Here is a 24,256-nt window from a genome sequence, read left to right as displayed (position 1 = left end):
AATAGTTGTATGACCATAGGGCTTGGTTGATATGAAAGATTTTGTTCAATTATAGGGCCACCTAGTGGTGGAGGCATACCATTTTTTTTTGTGTGGCCTCAGACTGTGGTCGTACATCTGCGTATCAAATCTGGTGAAAAAATCTCTTTTCGTTGCGAAGTTATAACCATTTATGTGTAAAAAATGCAAAATTTAAAGGTAATTTTTCGTTTTTTGCATTTTTCGGCCATTTCTGATGAAAATTTTAATATAACGCCAATAGAACTTTTTGTTCAGAAGGTAATGCAATATTCTTCCTATGGTGTTTTCGTGTCGATCGGAATAACGCTCGCGGAGTTATTCGCGCGTGTTTTTTAAGTGCTATTTTGATGCACAGGGCTAACCGTAAGGCGAATCCTGGCATGTTTGGTATCGTTGGACTCGGCGACTACTCAGGACTCCAAAAAATCAAGTCCCGTGAAAATACTTTTATCGCAGCCAAAGTTATAGGCGTATAGAACATTCGTCTGACCACTAGGTGGCGCTGCAACGAAACTGTGCATGCACCCTCAGTTCCTGACTGGCATCTCGAGTACCAAGTGTCGTGTCAATAGGCCTAAGTTTGGCGAAGATACAGCCTAAAATCAGTTTTTTTGCGCTCTATGTAAAATTCGTTGACGCGCTATATGAGAACGGATTGGTTTATCGAAATTCTTTTAATAACTTTTTGCCTTGAGTGTCTCTAGATGCTGCATACCGATTTTCGTGGCAATCGGGTAAAAACTCTAGGAGGAGTTCGCAAAAGTAGGTTTTACGAATATTTCAAAATGGCGGAAAAATTTTCATGACGGAAAATAACGTCATAGGGTCTAATCGAATCGTCTTGAACCAAGGAATCAGAGGAAACAAGAATTTCGTTTCTAGGACTTACGGATCAGAAGTTATAAGCAAAAACGTAAGTGCAACTTTGGACTGTTGGTGGCGCTAGCGGGTTTGAGATAGAGACTCCAAAATTGCTAGGGATATTATTTGGACTGTCCTCTGTCAGTGTGCCAAATTTCATAACTTTCCTATGTACGGTTCTATGGGCTGCCATAGACCGCAATGGAACAGGAAGAAGAATAATATTTAAAAAGAAAAAGAAAAAGAAAAAGAAAAAGAAAAAGAAAACTAACGGATACAATAGGGGTCTTCGCCCATTCTGGGCTTGACCCCTAATAATAAATATAGCTGCAAGCAGCAATCACCGGGGTCAAGCCAAAAAGGGCACAGAAGGATGTAAAGTTGCGTTTGGATAAGCAGACTGAAGAACTTAGGTAAACCTAATGATTTCAGATGAAAAAATTCAAAGTAATCAACAAAAATAATCTATGTTCTTGTCTACTGCAACTGTCCTTCGGTTATTGACAATCATGGGACATTAGAGCACTGAAGGACATGTATGTGATGCTTACAGTGGGCAAACATGGGTCACAACATGTTACAACAAGTTAAAAGAGTCAAAAGAGACCATCCCCATGTCTCTGCGATGTTCTGATGCAGAGAAAAAACTCTTGCAAAAACAGTTGATAAGGTATTCTCATTGGTTGCTAGAGAGTAAATGGACATCCACTAGTGATTATAGTCAAAGCCATGAAAGGAATAATCCATGATGACTCATGGTTTTAGATGTGTTGTTGCAGTAGTTTTAGGCCAAAAAAATGCCATATTCTATCTCAAAACCAGTAGGTGGCGCAATTACAAAATTCGTGCATGCAACCTCAGGTCATAACTGTGTTACATCTTGCTAGTTTTATGACTATACACTTTAGTTTAGTGAAGAAACAGTTGTATGACCATAGGGTGGCTTGATTTCAAAGGTTTTATTCAATTTTAAGGCCAACTAGTAGTGCAAGCATACAATTTTTTTTGTGTAGCCTCAGACTGTGGTCGTACATCAGCGTATCAAATATGGTGAAAAAATCTCTTTGCGTTACGAAGTTATAACCATTTATGTGTAAAAACACAAAATTTAAAGGTAATTTTTCGTTTTTTGCAATTTTCGGCCATTTCTGATGAAAATTTTAATACAACGCCAATAGAACTTTTTGTTCAGAAGGTAATGCAATATTCTTCCTATGATGTTTTCGAGTCGATCAGAATTACGCTCGCGGAGATATTCGCGCGTGTTTTTTAAGTGCTGTTTTGCTGCGCAGGGCTAACCGTAAGGCGAAATCTGGCATGTTTGGTAAGGTTGGACTCGGCAACTATTCTGGACTTCAGCGAAACAAGTCCCGTGAAAAAACACAAATCAGAGCCAAAGTTATAAGCATGCACAACATTCGTATGACCACTAGGTGGTGCTGTGACGAAACTCTGCATGCCCCCTCAGATCCTCACTGGCATCACAACTACCAAGTGTGGCGTCAATAGACATAAGATTGGCGAAGATACACACTAAAACCTGTTTTTTGGGCTCTACGTAAAATTTGTTGACGCGCTATACGAAAACGGAATGGTTTATCAAAATTCTTTTAATAACTTTTTGCCCTGAGTGTCTCTAGATGCTACATACCATTTTTCGTGGCAATTGGGCAAAAGCTCTAGGACAAGTTCGCAAAAGTAGGTTTTATGAATAAATCAAAATGGCGGAAAATTTTTCATGACGGAAAATGACGTCATAGGGTCCAATCGAATCGTCTTGAGCCAAGGAATCAGAGGATACAAGAATTTAGTGTCTAGGACTTATGGGTCAGAAGTTATAAGCAAATACATAAGTGCAAATTTGGACTGTTGGTGGCGCTAGCGGGTTAGAGATACAGACTTCAAATTTGCTGTGGAGACTTTTTGGACAGTCCTCTATCAGTGTGCCAAATTTCATAACTTTCCTACGTACGGTTCTATAGGCTGCCATAGACCGCAATGGCGGAGGAAGAAAAAGAAAAAGAAAAAGAAAAAGAAAAAGAAAACTAACAGAAACAATAGGGGTCTTCGCCCATTCTGGGCTTGACCCCTAATAATAATAATAATAAGAAAACTAACAATAACAATAGGGTTCTACGCCCCTTCGGGGCTTGACCCCTAAATATAGCTGCAAGCAGCAATCACCGGGGTCAAGCCAAAAAGGGCACAGCAGAAAGTAAAGTTGACTTCGGATGAGCAGTTTAAAGAACCTAAGAAAATCTCTTGATTTCAGACAAAACAATATAACAGTTATCAGCAAAAAAGCTGTGTTCTCATTTAGTGAAATCTCTCCCTCTCTTTCGACGAGCATTGATAACTAGAACACTGACGTAAAAATGAGTGGTGCTTGCAGTGGCAATACTCAGCTCTCAAAATGTTACAGTGTTGTTAATGAGTCAAAAGAGCCCACCCCCGTGTCTCTACGATGTTCTGACGCAGAGTTATAGCTCTTGCAAAACGGTTGATAAGGTATTCTCATTGGTTGCTAGGGAGTGAATTGGCAACCACCAGTGATTATAGTCAAAGCCATGAAAGGAATAATCCATGATGACTCATGGTTTTAGATGTGCTGTTGCAGTAGATTTAGGCAAAAATAGCTATTTTCTATCTCCAAACCACTAGGGGGCGCTATGACAGAATCGTGAATGCAACCTCATGACTGCGTTACATCTAGCTAGTTTCATGACTATACACTTTAGTTCGGCAAAGAAATAGTTGTATGACCATAGGACTTGCTTGATATGAAATATTTTGTTCAATTATAGGGCCACCTAGTGGTTCAGGCATACCAATTTTTTTGTGTGGCCTCAGACTCTGCTCATACATCAGCGTATCAAATCTGGTGAAAAAATCTCTTTTCGTTGCGAAGTTATAACCATTTATGTGTAAAAACCACAAAATCTAAAGGTAATTTTTCGTTTTTTGCAATTTTCGGCCATTTCTGATGAAAATTTTAATATAACGCCAATAGAACTTTTTGTTCAGAAGGTAATGCAATGTTCTTCCTATGGTGTTTTCGAGTCGATCGGAATAACGCTCGCGGAGATATTCGTGCGTGTTTTTTAAGTGCTGTTTTGCTGCGCAGGGCTAACCGTAAAGCGAAATCTGAAATGTTTGGTATCGTTGGACTCGGCGACTATTCAGGACTCCTAAAAATCAAGTCCCGTCAAAATACGTTGATCACAGCCAAAGTTATAGGTGTAAAAAACATCTGTCTGGCCACTAGGTGGCGCTGCGACGAAACTGTGCATGCACACTCAGTTCCTGACTGGCATCACAAGTACCAAGTGTCGTGTCAATAGGCCTAAGTTTGACGAAGGTACAGCCTAAAATCTGTTTTTTTGCGCTCTACGAAAATTTTGTTGACGCGCTATACGACAACGGATTGGTTTATCGAAATTCTTTTAATAACTTTTTGCCGTGAGGGTATCTAGATGCTACATACCAATTTTCGCGGCAATTGGGTAAAAACTCTAGGACGAGTTCGCAAAAGTAGGTTTTACGAATAATTCAAAATGGCGGACAAAATTTCATGACGGAAAATGACGTCATAGGGTCCAATCGAATCGTCTTGAGCCAAGGAATCAGAGGAAACAAGAATTTCATTTCTAGGACGTACGGATCAGAAGTTATAAGCAAAAACATAAGTTCAACTTTGGACTGTTGGTGGCGCTAGCGGGTTAGAGATAGAGACTCCAAATTTGCTGTGGGGACACATTGGACTGTCCTTTATCAGTGTGACAAATTTCATAACTTTCCTACGTACGGTTCTATGGGCTGCCATAGACCGCAATGGCGGAAGAAGAATAACTAATAATAATAATAATAATAATAATAAAAAGAAAACTAACGGATACAATAGGGGTCTTCGCCCCTTCGGGGCTTGACCCCTAAATATAGCTGCAAGCAGCAATGCCGGGGTCAAGCCAAAAAGGGCACAGAAAAAAGTAAAGTTGAATTCGGATGAGCAGTTTAAAGAACCTAAGAAAATCTCTTGATTTTAGATTAAGTAATATAACAGTTATCAGCAAAAAAGCTGTGTCTTCTCGAGGAGCATTGACAACTAGAACACTGAAGAAAATGTGAGTGGTGCTTGCAGTGGCAATTCTCAGCTCACAAAATGTTGCAGTGGTGTTAATGAGTCAAAAGAGACCACCCCCATGTCTCTACGATGTTCTGATGCAGAGATATAGCTCTTGTAAAAAGGGTTGATAAGTTATCCTAATTGGTTGCTAAGGAGTTAATTGGCATGCACCAATGATCTCCAAGCCTTGAAAGGAATAATCCATGACGACCCAAGATTTTAGATGTACTGTTGGAGTAGTTTTAGGCAAAAATATCATATTTCTATCTCAAAACCACTAGGTGGCGCAATGACAAAGTTGTGCATGCAACCTCAGTTCATAACTGTTACATCTAGCTCGTTTTATGACTATACACTTTAGTTTAGTGAAGAAATAGTTGTATGACCATAGGGCTTGCTTGATATGAAAGATTTTGTTCAATTATAGGGCCACCTAGTGGTTCAGGCATACCAATTTTTTTGTGTGGCCTCAGACTCTGCTCATACATCAGCGTATCAAATCTGGTGAAAAAATGTCTTTTCGTTGCGAAGTTATAACCATTTATGTATAAAAACACAAATTGTAAAAGGTAATTTTTCGTTTTTTGCAATTTTCGGCCATTTCTGATGAAAATTTTAATATAACGCCAATAGAACTTTTTGTTCAGAAGGTAATGCAATGTTCTTCGTATGGTGTTTTCGAGTCGATCGGAATAACGCTCGCAGAGATATTCGCGCATGTTTTTTAAGTGCTGTTTTGCTGCGCAGAGCTAACCGTAAGGCGAAATCTGGCATGTTTTGTATCGTTGGACTCGGCGACTATTCAGGACTCCTAAAAATCAAGTCCCGTCAAAATACGTTGATCACAGCCAAAGTTATAGGTGTAAAAAACATCTGTCTGGCCACTAGGTGGCGCTTCGACGAAACTGTGCATGCACACTCAGTTCCTGACTGGCATCACAAGTACCAAGTGTCGTGTCAATAGGCCTAAGTTTGACGAAGATACAGCCTAAAATCTGTTTTTTTGCACTCTACGTAAAATTTGTTGACGCGCTATACGACAACGGATTGGTTTATCGAAATTCTTTTGATAACTTTTTGCCGTGAGGGTCTCTAGATGCTACATACCAATTTTCGCTGCAATCGGGTAAAAACTCTAGGACGAGTTCGCAAAAGTAGGTTTTACGAATAATTCAAAATGGCGGAAAAATTTTCATGACGGAAAATGACGTCATAGGGTCCAATCGAATCGTCTTGAGCCAAGGAATCAGAGGAAACAAGAATTTCGTTTCTAGTACTTACGGATCAGAAGTTATAAGCAAAAACATAAGTTCAACTTTGGACAGTTGGTGGCGCTAGCGGGTTAGAGATAGAGACTCCAAATTTGCTGTGGGGACACATTGGACTGTCCTTTATCAGTGTGCCAAATTTCATAACTTTCCTACGTACGGTTCTATGGGCTGCCATAGACCGCAATGGCGGAAGAAGAATAACTAATAATAATAATAATTATTATAAATATAGCTGCAAGCAGCAATACCGGGGTCAAGCCGAAAAGGGCCCAAAAGGATGTAAAATTGAGATTGGATAAGCAGACTGAAGAACCTAGTTAAACCAAGTTTAATTAGTGAAAAGAGCCCACCCCCGTGTCTCTACGGTGTTCCGATGCAGAGATATAGCTTTTGCAAAAACGGTTGATAAGGTATTCTCATTGGTTGCTAGGGAGTGAATTGGCAACCATCAGTGATTATAGTCAAAGCCATGAAAGGAATAATCCATGATGACTCATGGTTTTAGAAGTGTTGTTGCAGTAGTTTTAGGCAAAAAATGCGTTATTCTATCTCAAAACCAGTAGGTGGCGCAATGACAAAATTGTGCATGCAACCTCAGGTCATAACTGTGTTACATCTAGCTAGTTTTATGACTATACACTTTAGTTTAGTGAAGAAACAGTTGTATGACCATAGGGCTGGCTTGATATCAAAGGTTTTGTTCAATTATAGGGCCACCTAGTGGTGCAAGCATAAAAAATTTTTTGTGTGGCCTCAAAATATGCTCATACATTAGGGTATCAAATATGGTAAAAAAATCTCTTTGCGTTACGAAGTTATAGCCATTTATGTGTAAAAACACAAAATTTAAAGGTAATTTTTCGTTTTTTGCAATTTTCAGCCATTTCTGATGAAAATTTTAATACAATGCCAATAGAACTTTTTGTTCAGAAGGTAATGCAATATTCTTCCTATGATGTTTTCGAGTCGATCAGAATTACGCTCGCGGAGATATTCGCGCGTGTTTTTTAAGTGCTATTTTGCCGCGCAGGGTTAACCGTAAGGCCAATTCTGGTATGTTTGGTATCGTTGGACTCGGCAACTATTCAGGACTCCAAGGAAACAAGTCCCATGAAAATACGTCGATCACAGCCAAAGTTATAGGTGTGTAAAACATTCGTCTTACCACTAGGTGGCGCTGCGACGAAACTGGGCATGCGCTCTCAGTTCCTGACTGGCATCACAAGTACCAAGTGTCGTTTCAATAGGCTTAAGTTTGGCGAAGATACAGCCTCAAATCCGTTTTTTTGCACTCTACGTAAAATTTGTTGACGCGGTTTACGCAAACAGATTGGCGAATCGACATGAATTCCATAACTTTTTGCCGTGAGGGTCTGTAGATGCTACATACCGATTTTCGTGGAAATCGGGCAAAAGCTCTAGGACGAGTTCGCAAAAGTAGGTTTTACGAATAATTCAAAATGGCGGAAAAATTTTCATGACGGAAAATGACGTCATAGGGTCCAGTCGAATCGTCTTGAGCCAAGGAATCAGAGGAAACAAGAATTTCGTTTCTAGGAAGTACGGGTCAGAAGTTATAAACAAAAACGTAAGTGCAACTTTAGACTGTTGGTGGCGCTAGAGGGTTGGAGTTAGAGACTCCAAATTTGCTGTGGGGACACATTGGACTGTCCTTTATCAGTGTGCCAAATTTCATAACTTTCCTACGTACGGTTCTATGGGCTGCCATAGACCGCAATGGCGGAAGAAGAAGAAGAAGAAGAAGAATAATAATAATAAGAAGAAAACTAACAAATACAATAGGGGTCTTCGCCCCTTCGGGGCTTGACCCCTAAATATAGCTGCAAGCAGCAATCACCGGGGTCAAGCCAAAAAGGGCACAGCAGAAAGTAAAGTTGACTTCGGATGAGCAGTTTAAAGTACCTAAGAAAATCTCTTGATTTCAGACAAAACAATATAACAGTTATCAGCAAAAAAGCTGTGTTCTCATTTAGTGAAATCTCTCCCTCTCTTTCGACGAGCATTGATAACTAGAACACTGACGTAAAAATGAGTGGTGCTTGCAGTGGCAATACTCACCTCTCAAAATGTTACAGTGTTGTTAATGAGTCAAAAGAGCCAACCCCCGTGTCTCTACGATGTTCTGATGCAGAGTTATACCTCTTGCAAAACGGTTGATAAGGTATTCTCATTGGTTGCTAGGGAGTGAATTGGCAACCACCAGTGATTATAGTCAAAGCCATGAAAGGAATAATCCATGATGACTCATGGTTTTAAATGTGCTGTTGCAGTAGATTTAGGCAAAAATAGCTATTTTCTATCTCCAAACCACTAGGGGGCGCTATGACAGAATCGTGCATGCAACCTCAGGTCATGACTGCGTTACATCTAGCTAGTTTCATGACTATACACTTTAGTTCGGCAAAGAAATAGTTGTATGACCATAGGGCTTGCTTGATATGAAATATTTTGTTCAATTATAGGGCCACCTAGTGGTTCAGGCATACCATTTTTTTTGTGTGGCCTCAGACTCTGCTCATACATCAGCGTATCAAATCTGGTGAAAAAATCTCTTTTCGTTGCGAAGTTATAACCATTTATGTGTAAAAACCACAAATTATAAAGTTAAATTTTCGTTTTTTGCAATTTTCGGCCATTTCTGATGAAAATTTTAATATAACGCCAATAGAACTTTTTGTTCAGAAGGTAATGCAATATTCTTCCTATGATGTTTTCGAGTCGATCAGAATTACGCTCGCGGAGATATTCGCGCATGTTTTTTAAGTGCTGTTTTGCTGCGCAGGGCTAACCGTAAGGCGAAATCTGGCATGTTTGGTATCGTTGGACTCGGCGACTATTCAGGACTCCTAAAAATCAAGTCCCGTCAAAATACGTTGATCACAGCCAAAGTTATAGGTGTAAAAAACATCTGTCTGGCCACTAGGTGGCGCTGCGACGAAACTGTGCATGCACACTCAGTTCCTGACTGGCATCACAAGTACCAAGTGTCGTGTGAATAGGCCTAAGTTTGACGAAGATACAGCCTAAAATCTGTTTTTTTGCGCTCTACGTAGAATTTGTTGACGCGCTATACGACAACGGATTGGTTTATCGAAATTCTTTTGATAACTTTTTGCCGTGAGGGTCTCTAGATGATACATACCAATTTTCGTGGCAATCGGGTAAAAACTCTAGGACGAGTTCGCAAAAGTAGGTTTTACGAATAATTCAAAATGGCGGAACAATTTTTATGACGGAAAACAACGACATAGGGGCCAATCGAATCGTCTTGAGCCAAGGAATCAGACGAAGTAAGAATTTTGTTTCTAGGGCTTACGGATCAGAAGTTATAAGCAAAAACATAAGTGCAACTTTGGACTGTTGGTGGCGCTAGTGGGTTAGACATAGAGACTCCAAATTTGCTGTGGGGACACATTGGACTGTCCTCTATCAGTGTGCCAAATTTTATAACTTTCCTACGTACGGTTCTATGGGCTGCCATTGACTTTCGGCGGAAGAACGAGGAAGAAAAATAATAATAATAATAATAAGAAAACTAACAATAACAATAGGGTTCTACGCCCCTTCGGGGCTTGACCCCTAATAAAAAGAAAACTAACGGATACAATAGGGGTCTTCGCCCCTTCGGGGCTTGACCCCTAAATATAGCTGCAAGCAGCAATGCCGGGGTCAAGCCGAAAAGGGCACAGAAGGATGTAAAGTTGCGTTTGGATAAGCAGACTGAAGAACCTAGGTAAACCTAATGATTTCAGATGAAAAAATGCAAAGGTAATCAACAAAAATAATCTATATTCTTGTCTACTGCAACTGTCCTTCGGTTATTGACAATCATGGAACATTAGAGCACTGAAGGACATGTATGTGATGCTTACAGTGGGCAAACATGGGTCACAACATGTTACAACAAGTTAAAAGAGTCAAAAGAGACCATTCCCATGTCTCTGTGATGTTCTGATACAGAGAAAAAGCTCTTGCAAAAACAGTTGATAACGTATTCTCATTGGTTGCTAGAGAGTAAATGGACATCCTCTAGTGATTATAGTCAAAGCCATGAAAGGAATAATCCATGATGACTCATGGTTTTGGATGTGTTGTTGCAGTAGTTTTAGGCAAAAAATGCCATATTCTATCTCAAAACAAGTAGGTGGCGCAATGACAAAATTCGTGCATGCAACCTCAGGTCATAAATGTGTTACATCTAGCTAGTTTTATGACTATACACTTTAGTTTAGTGAAGAAACAGTTGTATGACCATAGGGTGGCTTGATTTCAAAGGTTTTGTTCAATTATAAGGCCAACTAGTGGTGCAACCATACAATTTCTTTTGTGTAGCCTCAGACTGTGGTCGTACATCAGCGTATTAAATATGGTGAATAAATCTCTTTGCGTTACGAAGTTATAACCATTTATGTGTAAAAACACAAAATTTAAAGGTAATTTTTCGTTTTTTGCAATTTTCGGCCATTTCTGATGAAAATTTTAATATAGTGCCAATAGAACTTTTTGTTCAGAAGGTAATGCAATATTCTTCCTATGATGTTTTCGAGTCGATCAGAATTACGCTCGCGGAGATATTCGCGCGTGTTTTTTAAGTGCTGTTTTGCTGCGCAGGGCTAACCGTAAGGCGAAATCTGGCATATTTGGTATCGTTGGACTCGGCGACTATTCAGGACTCCTAAAAATCAAGTCCCGTCAAAATACGTTGATCACAGCCAAAGTTATAGGTGTAAAAAACATCTGTCTGGCCACTAGGTGGCGCTGCGACGAAACTGTGCATGCACACTCAGTTCCTGACTGGCATCACAAGTACCAAGTGTCGTGTCAATAGGCCTAAGTTTGACGAAGATACAGCCTAAAATCTGTTTTTTTGCACTCTACGTAAAATTTGTTGACGCGCTATACGACAACGGATTGGTTTATCTAAATTCTTTTGATAACTTTTTGCCGTGAGGGTCTCTAGATGCTACATACCAATTTTCGCTGCAATCGGGTAAAAACTCTAGGACGAGTTCGCAAAAGTAGGTTTTACGAATAATTCAAAATGGCGGAAAAATTTTCATGACGGAAAATGACGTCATAGGGTCCAATCGAATCGTCTTGAGCCAAGGAATCAGAGGAAACAAGAATTTCGTTTCTAGTACTTACGGATCAGAAGTTATAAGCAAAAACATAAGTTCAACTTTGGACAGTTGGTGGCGCTAGCGGGTTAGAGATAGAGACTCCAAATTTGCTGTGGGGACACATTGGACTGTCCTTTATCAGTGTGCCAAATTTCATAACTTTCCTACGTACGGTTTTATGGGCTGCCATAGACCGCAATGGCGGAAGAAGAATAACTAATAATAATAATAAATATAGCTGCAAGCAGCAATACCGGGGTCAAGCCGAAAAGGGCACAGAAGGATGTAAAGTTGCGTTTGGATAAGCAGACTGAAGAACCTAGGTAAACCTAATGATTTCAGATGAAAAAATGCAAAGGTAATCAACAAAAATAATCTTTATTCTTGTCTACTGCAACTGTCCTTCGGTTATTGACAATCATGGAACATTAGAGCACTGAAGGACATGTATGTGATGCTTACAGTGGGCAAACATGGGTCACAACATGTTACAACAAGTTAAAAGAGTCAAAAGAGACCATCCCCATGTCTCTGTGATGTTCTGATACAGAGAAAAAGCTCTTGCAAAAACAGTTGATAACGTTTTCTCATTGGTTGCTAGAGAGTAAATGGACATCCTCTAGTGATTATAGTCAAAGCCATGAAAGGAATAATCCATGATGACTCATGGTTTTAGATGTGTTGTTGCAGTAGTTTTAGGCAAAAAATGCCATATTCTATCTCAAAACAAGTAGGTGGCGCAATGACAAAATTCGTGCATGCAACCTCAGGTCATAAATGTGTTACATCTAGCTAGTTTTATGACTATACACTTTAGTTTAGTGAAGAAACAGTTGTATGACCATAGGGTGGCTTGATTTCAAAGGTTTTGTTCAATTATAAGGCCAACTAGTGGTGCAAGCATACAATTTTTTTTGTGTAGCCTCAGACTGTGGTCGTACATCAGCGTATCAAATATGGTGAAAAAATCTCTTTGCGTTACGAAGTTATAACCATTTATGTGTAAAAACACAAAATTTAAAGGTAATTTTTCGTTTTTTGCAATTTTCGGCCATTTCTGATGAAAATTTTAATATAGTGCCAATAGAACTTTTTGTTCAGAAGGTAATGCATTATTCTTCCTATGATGTTTTCGAGTCGATCAGAATTACGCTCGCGGAGATATTCGCGCGTGTTTTTTAAGTGCTGTTTTGCTGCGCAGAGCTAACCGTAAGGCGAAATCTGGCATGTTTGGTATCGTTGGACTCGGCGACTATTCAGGACTCCTAAAAATGAAGTCCCGTCAAAATACGTTGATCACAGCCAAAGTTATAGGTGTAAAAAACATCTGTCTGGCCACAAGGTGGCGCTGCGACGAAACTGTGCATGCACACTCAGTTCCTGACTGGCATCACAAGTACCAAGTGTCGTGTCAATAGGCCTAAGTTTGACGAAGATACAGCCTAAAATCTGTTTTTTTGCGCTCTACGAAAATTTTGTTGACGCGCTATACGACAACGGATTGGTTTATCGAAATTCTTTTGATAACTTTTTGCCGTGAGGGTCTCTAGATGCTACATACCAATTTTCGCGGCAATCGGGTAAAAACTCTAGGACGAGTTCGCAAAAGTAGGTTTTACGAATAATTCAAAATGGCGGAAAAAATTTCATGACGGAAAATGACGTCATAGGGTCTAATCGAATCGGCTTGAGCCAAGGAATCAGAGGAAACAAGAATTTCATTTCTAGGACTTACGGATCAGAAGTTATAAGCAAAAACGTAAGTGCAACTTTGGACTGTTGGTGGCGCTAGGGGGTTAGAGATAGAGACTCCAAATTTGCTGTGGGGACACATTTGACTGTCCTTTATCAGTGTGCCAAATTTCATAACTTTCCTACGTACGGTTCTATGGGCTGCCATTGACTTCAATGGCGGAAGAACAAGAAGAAGAATAATATATAATAATAATAATAATAATAATAAGAAAACTAACAATAACAATAGGGTTCTACGCCCCTTCGGGGCTTGACCCCTAATAAATATAGCTGCAAGCAGCAATCACCGGGGTCAAGCCAAAAAGGGCACAGCAGAAAGTAAAGTTGACTTCGGATGAGCAGTTTAAAGTACCTAGGAAAATCTCTTGATTTCAGACAAAACAATATAACAGTTATCAGCAAAAAAGCTGTTCTCATTTAGTGAAATCTCTCCCTCTCTTTCGTCGAGCATTGATAACTAGAACACTGACGTAAAACTGAGTGGTGCTTCTAGTGGCAATACTCAGCTCACAAAATGTAACAGTGGTGTTAATGAGTCAAAAGAGCCCACCCCCATGTCTCTGCGATGTTCTGATGCAGAGAAAAAGCTCTTGCAAAAACAGTTGATAACGTATTCTCATTGGTTGCTAGAGAGTAAATGGACATCCACTAGTGATTATAGTCAAAGCCATGAAAGGAATAATCCATGATGACTCATGGTTTTAGATGTGTTGTTGCAGTAGTTTTAGGCAAAAAAATGCCATATTCTATCTCAAAACCAGTAGGTGGCGCAATGACAAAATTGTGCATGCAACCTCAGGTCATAACTGTGTTACATCTAGCTAGTTATATGACTATACACTTTAGTTTAGTGAAGAAACAGTTGTATGACCATAGGGTGGCTTGATTTCAAAGGTTTTGTTAAATTATAAGGCCAACTAGTGGTGCAACCATACAATTTTTTTTGTGTAGCCTCAGACTGTGGTCGTACATCAGCGTATCAAATATGGTGAAAAAATCTCTTTGCGTTACGAAGTTATAACCATTTATGTGTAAAAACACAAAATTTAAAGGTAATTTTTCGTTTTTTGCAATTTTCAGCCATTTCTGATGAAAATTTTAATACAATGCCAATAGAACTTTTTGTTCAGAAGGTAATGCAATGTTCTTCCTATGGTGTTTTCGAGTCGATCAGAATTACGCTCGCGGAGATATTCGCGTGTGTTTTTTAAGTGCTGTTTTGCTATGCAGGGCTAACCGTAAGACGAAATCTGGCATGTTTGGTAACGTTGGACTCGGCAACTATTCTGGACTTCAGCGAAACAAGTCCCGTGAAAAAACACAGATCAGAGCCAAAGTTATAAGCATGTACAACATTCGTATGACCACTAGGTGGCGCTGTGACGAAACTCTGCATGCCCCCTCAGATCCTCACTGGCATCACATCTACCAAGTGTGGCATCAATAGACATAAGATTGGCGAAGATACACACTAAAACCTGTTTTTTTGCTCTCTACTTAAAAATTGTTGACGCGCTATACGAAAACGGAATGGTTTATCAAAATTCTTTTAATAACTTTTTGCCCTGAGTGTCTCCAGATGCTACATACCGTTTTTCGTGGAAATTGGGCAAAAGCTCTAGGACAAGTTCGCAAAAGTAGGTTTTATGAATAAATCAAAATGGCGGAAAATTTTTCATGACGGAAAACGACGTCATAGGGTCCAATCGAATCGTCTTGAGCCAAGGAATCAGAGGATTCAAGAATTTAGTGTCTAGGACTTACGGGTCAGAAGTTATAAGCAAATACATAAGTGCAAATTTGGACTGTTGGTGGCGCTAGCGGGTTAGAGACACAGACTTCAAATTTGCTGTGGAGACTTTTTGGACAGTCCTCTATCAGTGTGCCAAATTTCATAACTTTCCTACGTACGGTTCTATAGGCTGCCATAGACCGCAATGGCGGAGGAAGAAAAAGAAAAAGAAAAAGAAAAAGAAAAAGAAAACTAACAGAAACAATAGGGGTCTTCGCCCATTCTGGGCTTGACCCCTAATTATTATAATAAAAAGAAAACTAACGGATACAATAGGGGTCTTCGCCCCTTCGGGGCTTGACCCCTAAATATAGCTGCAAGCAGCAATGCCGGGGTCAAGCCAAAAAGGGCACATAAGAAAGTAAAGTTGAATTCGGATGAGCAGTTTAAAGAACCTGGGAAAATCTCTTGATTTCAGACTAAATAATATAACAGTTATCAGCTAAAAAAGCTGTGTTTTCATTCAGTGTCATCTCTCCCTCTCTTCTCGAGGAGCATTGACAACTAGAACACTGAAGAAAATGTGAGTGGTGCTTGCAGTGGCAATTCTCAGCTCACAAAATGTTACAGTGGTGTTAATGATTCAAAATAGAACCACCCCCATGTCTCTACGATGTTCTGATGCAGAGATATGGCTCTTGTAAAAAGGATTGATAAGGTATCCTAATTGGTTGCTAAGGAGTTAATTGGCATGCACCAATGATCTCCAAGCCATGAAAGGAATAATACATGATGACCCAAGATTTTAGATGTACTGTTGGAGTAGTTTTAGGTAAAAATACCATATTTCTATCTCAAAACCACTAGGTGGCGCAATGACAAAGTTGTGCATTAGGGATGTAACGGTATCAAAAATTCACGGTACGGTAGTATTTCGGTAGGATGCCCACGGTACGGTAATTATTGAAACATTTACAGGAAGGAAAAAACATATGAAGACTTGGAAAAACTGCCATAAGTGTTTATTAAACAAGACTGAACATTACAATGTACAAAGTGTAGCGTAGTGTAGTGTTTACAATTTTCATAAAAAGGACAAAAATAATTAAAAATAAAGTTTCAGTTTAGTTTGTCAACTTTAAACAACTCCCAATCAGTCAGGTTTTATTAATGCTAATGCTTGATACTCCTATGAAAGCAACAGTTGTGATTGTAGAATCAAGAAAAGATGATGGGTTTTAAGCGGGTCAATTCATGAAAACAAAAACAACCCAGTAAAAATGAAAATAGCAGCTTACTTATTGTAGCTGGACCTAGAGCTTAGGTCAGCTCACTCAATGCAGGGGCGCGTTTCCCAATCGGAAGTCTGAAGCCTCCATAGGTCGCATTTGCAGGCTGCATACGTCATGAAGACCGTCTTATTTCAGAAGATTAACATTTTTCAAGTTGACAATTATTCTTATTTAATCGTATATTGTTGTAACACGCTTATGACTTGCGAATGTAATACTCAGTTAACTTAAATACACCAGGCATGTAATGACGGATGCAGCCTGCATATGCGACCTAAGGAGGCTGCTTTCTAATTGAGAAACGGCATACACGCTCTCATTCACGGATTTACTCACATTCGTTTTTTGTATGTCCATCACATTTTGTCCTTTCTCGTTTCTTGTCACAGCGAACGCGAACTTTTCCACACATCAGATTTAAAATCCGCGTTTCTTTTGCTTCCGCCATTGTCGCTCCACTTGTAGAGAGGCATCAGAGAGGCACGCATGGGATTATGGGAATTGTAGTTCCCGCGTCCCTCCACTCGCTGCACTTGGCCGGAAAAAAACTACACGTGTTGCTCGGAAGACCTTATGTTTTACCGAATCACGTGACCACGGTTGTACCGGCAAAATTTTATACCGCAATACCACGAAATTTATAATACGGTTACATCCCTATTGTGCATGCAACCTCAGTTCATAACTGTGTTACATCTAGCTAGTTTTATGACTATACACTTTAGTTTAGTGAAGAAATAGTTGTATGACCATAGGGCTTGCTTGATATGAAAGATTTTGTTCAATTATAGGGCCACCTAGTGGTTCAGGCATACCAATTTTTTTGTGTGGCCTCAGACTCTGCTCATACATCAGTGTATCAAATCTGGTGAAAAAATTTCTTTTCGTTGCGAAGTTATAACAATTTATGTATAAAAACACAAATTGTAAAAGGTAATTTTTCGTTTTTTGCAATTTTCGGCCATTTCTGATGAAAATTTTAATATAACGCCAATAGAACTTTTTGTTCAGAAGGTAATGCAATGTTCTTCCTATGGTGTTTTCGAGTCGATCGGAATAACGCTCGCGGAGATATTCGCGCATGTTTTTTAAGTGCTGTTTTGCTGCGCAGGGCTAACCGTAAGGCGAAATCTGGCATGTTTGGTATTGTTGGACTTGGCGACTATTCAGAACTCCTAAAAATCAAGTCCCGTAAAAATACGTTGATCACAGCCAAAGTTATAGGTGTAAGAAACATCTGTCTGGCCACTAGGTGGCGCTGCGACGAAACTGTGCATGCACACTCAGTTCCTGACTGGCATCACAAGTATCAAGTGTCATGTCAATAGGCCTAAGTTTGACGAAGATACAGCCTAAAATCTGTTTTTTCGCGCTCTACGTAAAATTTGTTGACGCGCTATACAACAACGGATTGGTTTATCGAAATTCTTTTGATAACTTTTTGCCGTGAGGGTCTCTAGATGCTACATACCAATTTTCGCGGCAATCGGGTAAAAACTCTAGGACGAGTTCGCAAAAGTAGGTTTTACGAATAATTCAAAATGGCGGAAACATTTTCATGACGGAAAATGACGTCATAGGGTCCAATCGAATCGTCTTGAGCCAAGGAATCAGAGGAAACAAGAATTTCGTTTCTAGGACTTACGGATCAAAAGTTATAAGCAAAAACATAAGTGCAACTTTGGACTGTTGGTGGCGCTAGCGGGTTTGAGATAGAGACTCCAAATTTGCTGTGGATAATATTTGGACTGTCCTTTATCAGTGTGCCAAATTTCATAACTTTCCTACGTACGGTTCTATGGGCTGCCATAGACCGCAATGGCGGAAGAAGAAGAAGAAGAAGCAGAATAATAAATATAGCTGCAAGCAGCAATGCCGGGGTCAAGCCGAACAATGGATAAAAGCAAATAATGGTTGATGACACTGATGATGAGTTTTGGGAAAGCAGTTTTTAAAAGTGTAAAGTGTAATGATTTTAATATTTTTGCAAAGGTATAAGCAAAAACCACATATCTGTACATGGGTGTTTGGAGAACATTTTATAAAGGCCCAGTTTTTCATCAACTAAATCTGTGTGAAACATAAAACATGATGATCTTGTGCTGTATCAAATTGTTTCAACATATCCTCTGTGTGTCTGCTTTATTTACAGCCTTTTGTTCACATGCTGTGAGCTAAACGTTTTTGTTCTGTATTTTTTAACTCACATATTTTGACATATTTTTGATTAAGGAACACAAAGGATATAATGTAAGTTGTTATGGATAGCATTTAAGCTTATTGTGAAATTATGAAAAAAAAGTTAAATTTATCTCTGCAACTTAATTTAGCCTTAATAATGATTAATTTGTTTTTATACTTTATAGACATATCTAAATTTATTTAGTCATATTTCGTTTTTAGTTTTACAGGTGCACGAATACTGGCTAATTGTAATTTATTTAAGACACTGCTCTGTTCTGTATTGACCGATGCTCTGTAAAGTTGCACTTATATTTATATATATATATGTGTGTGTGTGCGTGTGTGTAATTTTTTTCCAGGTGCGCATGAAAGATTAAAATAAACAATGTGCTAAAAGGCTGTTTTTGTACCACTGAAGTATTTTGTTACACAGTTACCTAATTTACTGTAACACGAGGGATTACTATGTGCAAGTATCAGGAAGTCAAAATTTTCTGTTTGTTGTGGAGACCAAAAATTTGTAAGATCAATATTAGTATGTAACATGTAAGAAATGTCATATTTTACTAACCTTTGATTGTGTTTCAACTAGGGGTGACCCCGAATAGTCGAAGATTCGATGCATCGATAGGAGAAGCCTGATTTGACTACCAATCTCACAGTCGAATCGTCGCAGATGTGTTATGAAATGAGGATCCTTTAATTTTGGCCGTATATGGGTGCACTGTGCACAAATCTGATTTCACATATAACAGCTTTTTCCCAATATATTAAAATACAGCGTATTATTATAATTCTGCAAATAATGTGTGAAGTATCAGCTTTCAATAAATATTTTTAAAATGCGTTAATAAATACAGCAACCCCTGTGACCGGGCTACACGTCCATAAGATGTTCCTATGTTAAATAAACCATTGCCTCTTTGTTTCTACATTTAAAAGAAAAAGCTGGTAATTCTGGCTATACTTTCATTCTTTTAATAATTTCTTCATTTTATTTTATTTATAAATCACTCTGGGTTATCTGATTTAACTATTTGGCTTGTGTTTTGTTTTTGTGCACTTGAGGCATTTTGCACATTTGTTCTGCACTTTACTTCTGACCTTATTTAAGTAAAAAAAAATGTTTTTATTATAAAGGTAAATTCTGATCTAATTTAAGTCTGTACATTTTGGATTGCTTTTCGTTGTATCGATGTTGCGCTATTGCGTGCTGGTCATGCTTGCGCATGCAATTTAGCCGAACGGGCTAGGTGCTCTGCGTCTCATATTTATAAGTTCATCAAACTAAAACATTAAAAAACGGATGTTTTCGACTGGTATACGTTTTTAAAATGTATTTAAAACATTGTGGTTATCTTGTCAAAAGTCAAACTACCAAACAGGTAAGCCGTTTCTTTAAATTTCGGTGATGAAACGGAAAATATCTGCAAAATATCTGTATTTATGCCTGACACGACTGTCTTTCTTCTGATTTAATATTATTGTCGGGGTTCACTTTCAAATGATAGAAAAGAGATTCCTGAATTAAATAATATCATCAGTTGTTTGAATATCATCAAAGAAGTATTGAAATACAAATGTGTTGTTCCAGTGAGTTGGAATATGTTCTATGTTAAAAGAGGTGAAGAAAATGTGACATTCTGTACTTTTGTCTCATGTACATCTTTTTTTTAACACATTTCTTGACTCAGACAGAGGAATTGGGCCTGTCCTAATATTAAGTGCACATACAGTATGCATGTGTAAAATTGCAACATAAACAAACAGTGCAGATAAAAAAAAACACACACAATAGACAAGCATTTCGATGAAATTAACTGTAGTGTCAATGTTGATGTTTACAGCTTATCTGAAATATCAGTAGTAAACCGACCAAGATTTGCATTCACTATTAAAGTGAAAATCTCCTGAGGATATCGACAGTTTACACTTACATGAAATACAAACTGATTTTAGACAAAATTCATGGTTTATTATGTTGTGAATGTTAAGAAACACTTACATCATATAGTACAATACAGCGAATCAGACGTCAATCATCCATGGAATTTCTTCAGCGCTTCAAGTACAGTATGCGTTTAATTGTGTTTGACGATGAACAGGTTGGGTCTATGGCGGGTACACGTGTGAAGTTTTGCTTTTGGTTAAAAGATTAGTAGATATATCCACGTCATCTAACACTTTGTATGTTCTACATGTTTCTATATACGAGTAAAATCGTATCAGGCGATTCAGTTTTTGCAACGATTCGAACAAGTCATATTGATTCGTGAACCAAATCAAAAGGTTATGCCCATTTGCTTTGTACAGAATCGAGTTAAAAGACTCATTTATTTGGAATTCTTTGTAAGGAGTCGACTCAAATGAATCATTAATTGGCGAATGACCAGATGGACAATCTTTTCGTAATTAATTAAAATACAGTAATGAAGGAACGTCTCAAATTGTAACGAATTAAAAGTACAAATTTTCCATTCAAATATAGTCAAGTAAAAGTCAGAGTAACCTTTTTCTTTTACCTGATAAGGATCACTCATTCAAGACTTAGGGCTAAATATGGGTGTCACGTTTATTTTGCAACGTCTGAGGAACAAATACGCCCCCTTGTGGATTTTTTGCAGTTTCATAAGAGGTTAAAGAAAATAATTTGTTTGTTTGTAATCAGTAAATTTTCAGTAATGTCAATATTTTTTGGAAGAGATGTAAATGTGTACAGTTTTGGGATTGCTTTTTTGAGTGTTATTTCTGAGCAACGTATATTACAAAAAACATTGATGCATTAAATATGGTTTTTGCATGTATGTGTACTCCGTGCCACTGGGGGAGCTGTGATGTATTCTTGTTGTAGTTTTATTTAACGTCTTACTCAGACGCTACAAGACTACATCCGGTTCCTACTCCCAGAGGTAAGCATTGTGCTCTTAGTAATATGATTTCATAATCCGATTAATCTGTTTATTATTTTTGTCACCTGTCATATTAGTAATATTAGTTGATTTAATTTGACATTGACTGATATGTCTTTGTCTGTCTTTTGTGAGTAAGTGTTTCAAGACATGTTTGATTAAGACAAGTGCTTTGGATGGCAATATATATAGTAATATGTTTTACTTTACATATTTACGTGTCATTATTTTTAACCGTTTTTGAAGGTTAATAGTATAGTAAGTTGAAATATAACATATAAAGGATTGTGCTCGTGGGAGACTTTCTTGTTGGTGTTTGACAGGTTGCTAGTTTTTGACCACGTGTTTCTCAGAAAAGTACACGTGCATATAATTTTCTTAAATGATACGAGTATATCCAGTCAACGCGGTTTATTTTACAATGTAAATATTAGCGGTGTTCAATAAAGCGTTTCTTGATTTTATATGGCATCGTACATGACGGTCCGCGTGTTATGTTTGAGTGAGTGATATGAGCAAAAGAGAAACTGATTCTTTGATAAGATTATTCTAAAAGTGTGTGTTTGTGCGTGTGCCAGTGAGAAATGAGAACACAATAAACTGATAAGTGATAAGATTGTATTTAAATGCTTAATGACAGGTCAGATTGCATAAAGATATTTCTTAAATTATTATGGATGTGTTTAGTAATTTGATATTTTTTTCTGTTTTATATTTAACCTGAAATGAATGGAAAGTGTTACCTGAAGGTAAGTGAAATATAGCAAAATATAGTGTGATGTAGCAATAAAGTGAGAATGAGTTGATATAGTGTCACTGTTAGGTATATAGTTTGTAACTTGTTTGGAAGTTCGTGTTATGCTCAGGGACATTTTAACAAGCTTAATGTAGTAATAATTTGTAAAGTTGCTTTAATAGATGTACATTGTATTAAAATTGTGTCAGATTTTTATATCTAAAAATATTGTTTGTGTATCCAATCATTATGTTTAGATTACTCAGATATTGTTTATCCTAGTGACCCCCTAAAATGTTTGTTTGAGTTGTAATTAAAAAACATCTTGCGCTGATTAACAGATCAGTACTATTGTTTTGTCTGAAGATTGTTTTTGTAACATTTGGGCAGTTTCCCGGACAGGGATTAGACTAGTCCTAGACTAAAATAAATGTAGGAGCTGTCCAAACTGAAAACTATTTGCACTGATGCATCTTAAAATAAATCTGTGCCCTTTGTATTTACCCAAAATGCAAACAACTAATGTTTTTAGTAAGGCATGTTTGTAAAAACTAGTTATATTTCCTAATTAAACTGAGGCCAAGTCCTGGTTTAAACTAATCCCTGTCCGGGAAACCACCCTTTTGTATTTTAACTCCTTGATATCTAATTTACCTCCTTGATATTTATATTTGTTTATTTTTTTTGTATGTGTCAATGGAAATGAATGGAATGTTGCAACATAAGGTAAGTGAAATTTATAATAATATACAGTTCTTTGGGTAGTTATTTGATTCCGTGCTGAATTTGTATATTTGTCCAATGACAAAGAAATTATCAGCCTATAAGTATAGATTTATTGGAAAAGTGAGTTATAGAATTACAGCTAAAAGAAAATCCAAAGAAGTTATAAATTGATTTGCATTTTATTAGTGAAATGATGAGTATTTGATTCCCTATCAATCTGGAATATATTGGTTCACAGGCATCTTTTATTTAGTTCTACAATTTGATCGATGGCATTATTGGTCAGGTGTTTGGTCTTGGACCATAATGGAGAATTTGTGACCCGTCACGGAAACCAGGGACTCAAGTCGGCAGCACAAGTTTCGAGAAAATGAGAAACAAAGTTTTTTTTTTGAAATTTGTGATTTTCGTTTTATTGCAGAGTCTGTTAGTTGAGATCACGAAGAAGCCTCTCCATGTTTGAGATAGCAGTTTTTGTATATTTAAAAGCGTACATTTTGCGGTTAAAATAGGCTTGTTTTTCCGGAGATTCTAGCGTGCAGCGGGGGGCGTCATTGTCTGTGTGTATATTTACATACTGTATAAGCTTGTGTTTTCGCCTCCGCCCCCAAAGGGAACAGCGTGACTACTAAATAAGGATAGTTCGCCCAAAAATGAAAATAATGTAATTAATGACTCACCCTTATGTCGTTCTAAATTCGGAAGACCTCCGTTCATCTTTGGAACACAGTTTAAGATGTTTTATCGTTAGATTTAGTCCGAGAGCTTTCCACTTCATTGAAAATCAATGTATGGTTTCCATGTCCAGAAAGTTAATAAAAACATCATCAAAGTAGTCCATGTGACATCAGTGGGTCAGTAAGATTGTGTTGATGCATCGAAAATACAGTTTGGTCCAAAAATAGCAGAATTAAGACTTTATTCAGCATTGTCTTCTCTTCCGGCTCGAGCGTGAAGTCACGTGACTGTAGTGACGCGCTGCCCTGTTCCTCAGACATGTTTGCTAAGTTTTTTTTTTTTTCAAACTTATAGCCTGCGTCTCCCCAGACTGTAAAGCTCGGGCGCACAAAACAAAAGAAAAATAAAAGAAGCTGGGGCGGAACAAATAACAGTCAGCCGCATCGTACGTCAGCCGCGTCACTGACTTTATGCGGCGCCGCAGTCGGATGACGTCAAAGTACCGCGAGAGCTCTTCAAGAAATCTTACGGAGTAGTTTAATTTCGACTCGCTCTCGCGGTACTTTGACGTCATCTGTATGTCAGTTCTTGCAGCGCAGCATGAGTCCAAACACACAGAAGTTACACAGATATAGTTGTATTCTTCATATAATTGGCTACATGTTTTGTCTATCAATATTTTCCATGAAGTCATTGGCTGATGGAGGAACGAGCGAGCCATTGGTAACCTCTCTAAAGGATGTCACGTTTTCGACGGCGCTGTTTGGATGATCTATTATACTACTTCCCTATTTTAAATACAACCTTTGAAGGCGGGTTCATGTGTT

The sequence above is a fragment of the Paramisgurnus dabryanus genome, chromosome 7 (genome assembly GCF_030506205.2).
Source record: "Paramisgurnus dabryanus chromosome 7, PD_genome_1.1, whole genome shotgun sequence".
Taxonomy (NCBI): Eukaryota; Metazoa; Chordata; class Actinopteri; order Cypriniformes; family Cobitidae; genus Paramisgurnus; species Paramisgurnus dabryanus.
The sequence above is the reverse complement of the archived record's forward strand: the minus strand, read 5'-3'. Positions refer to the sequence as shown.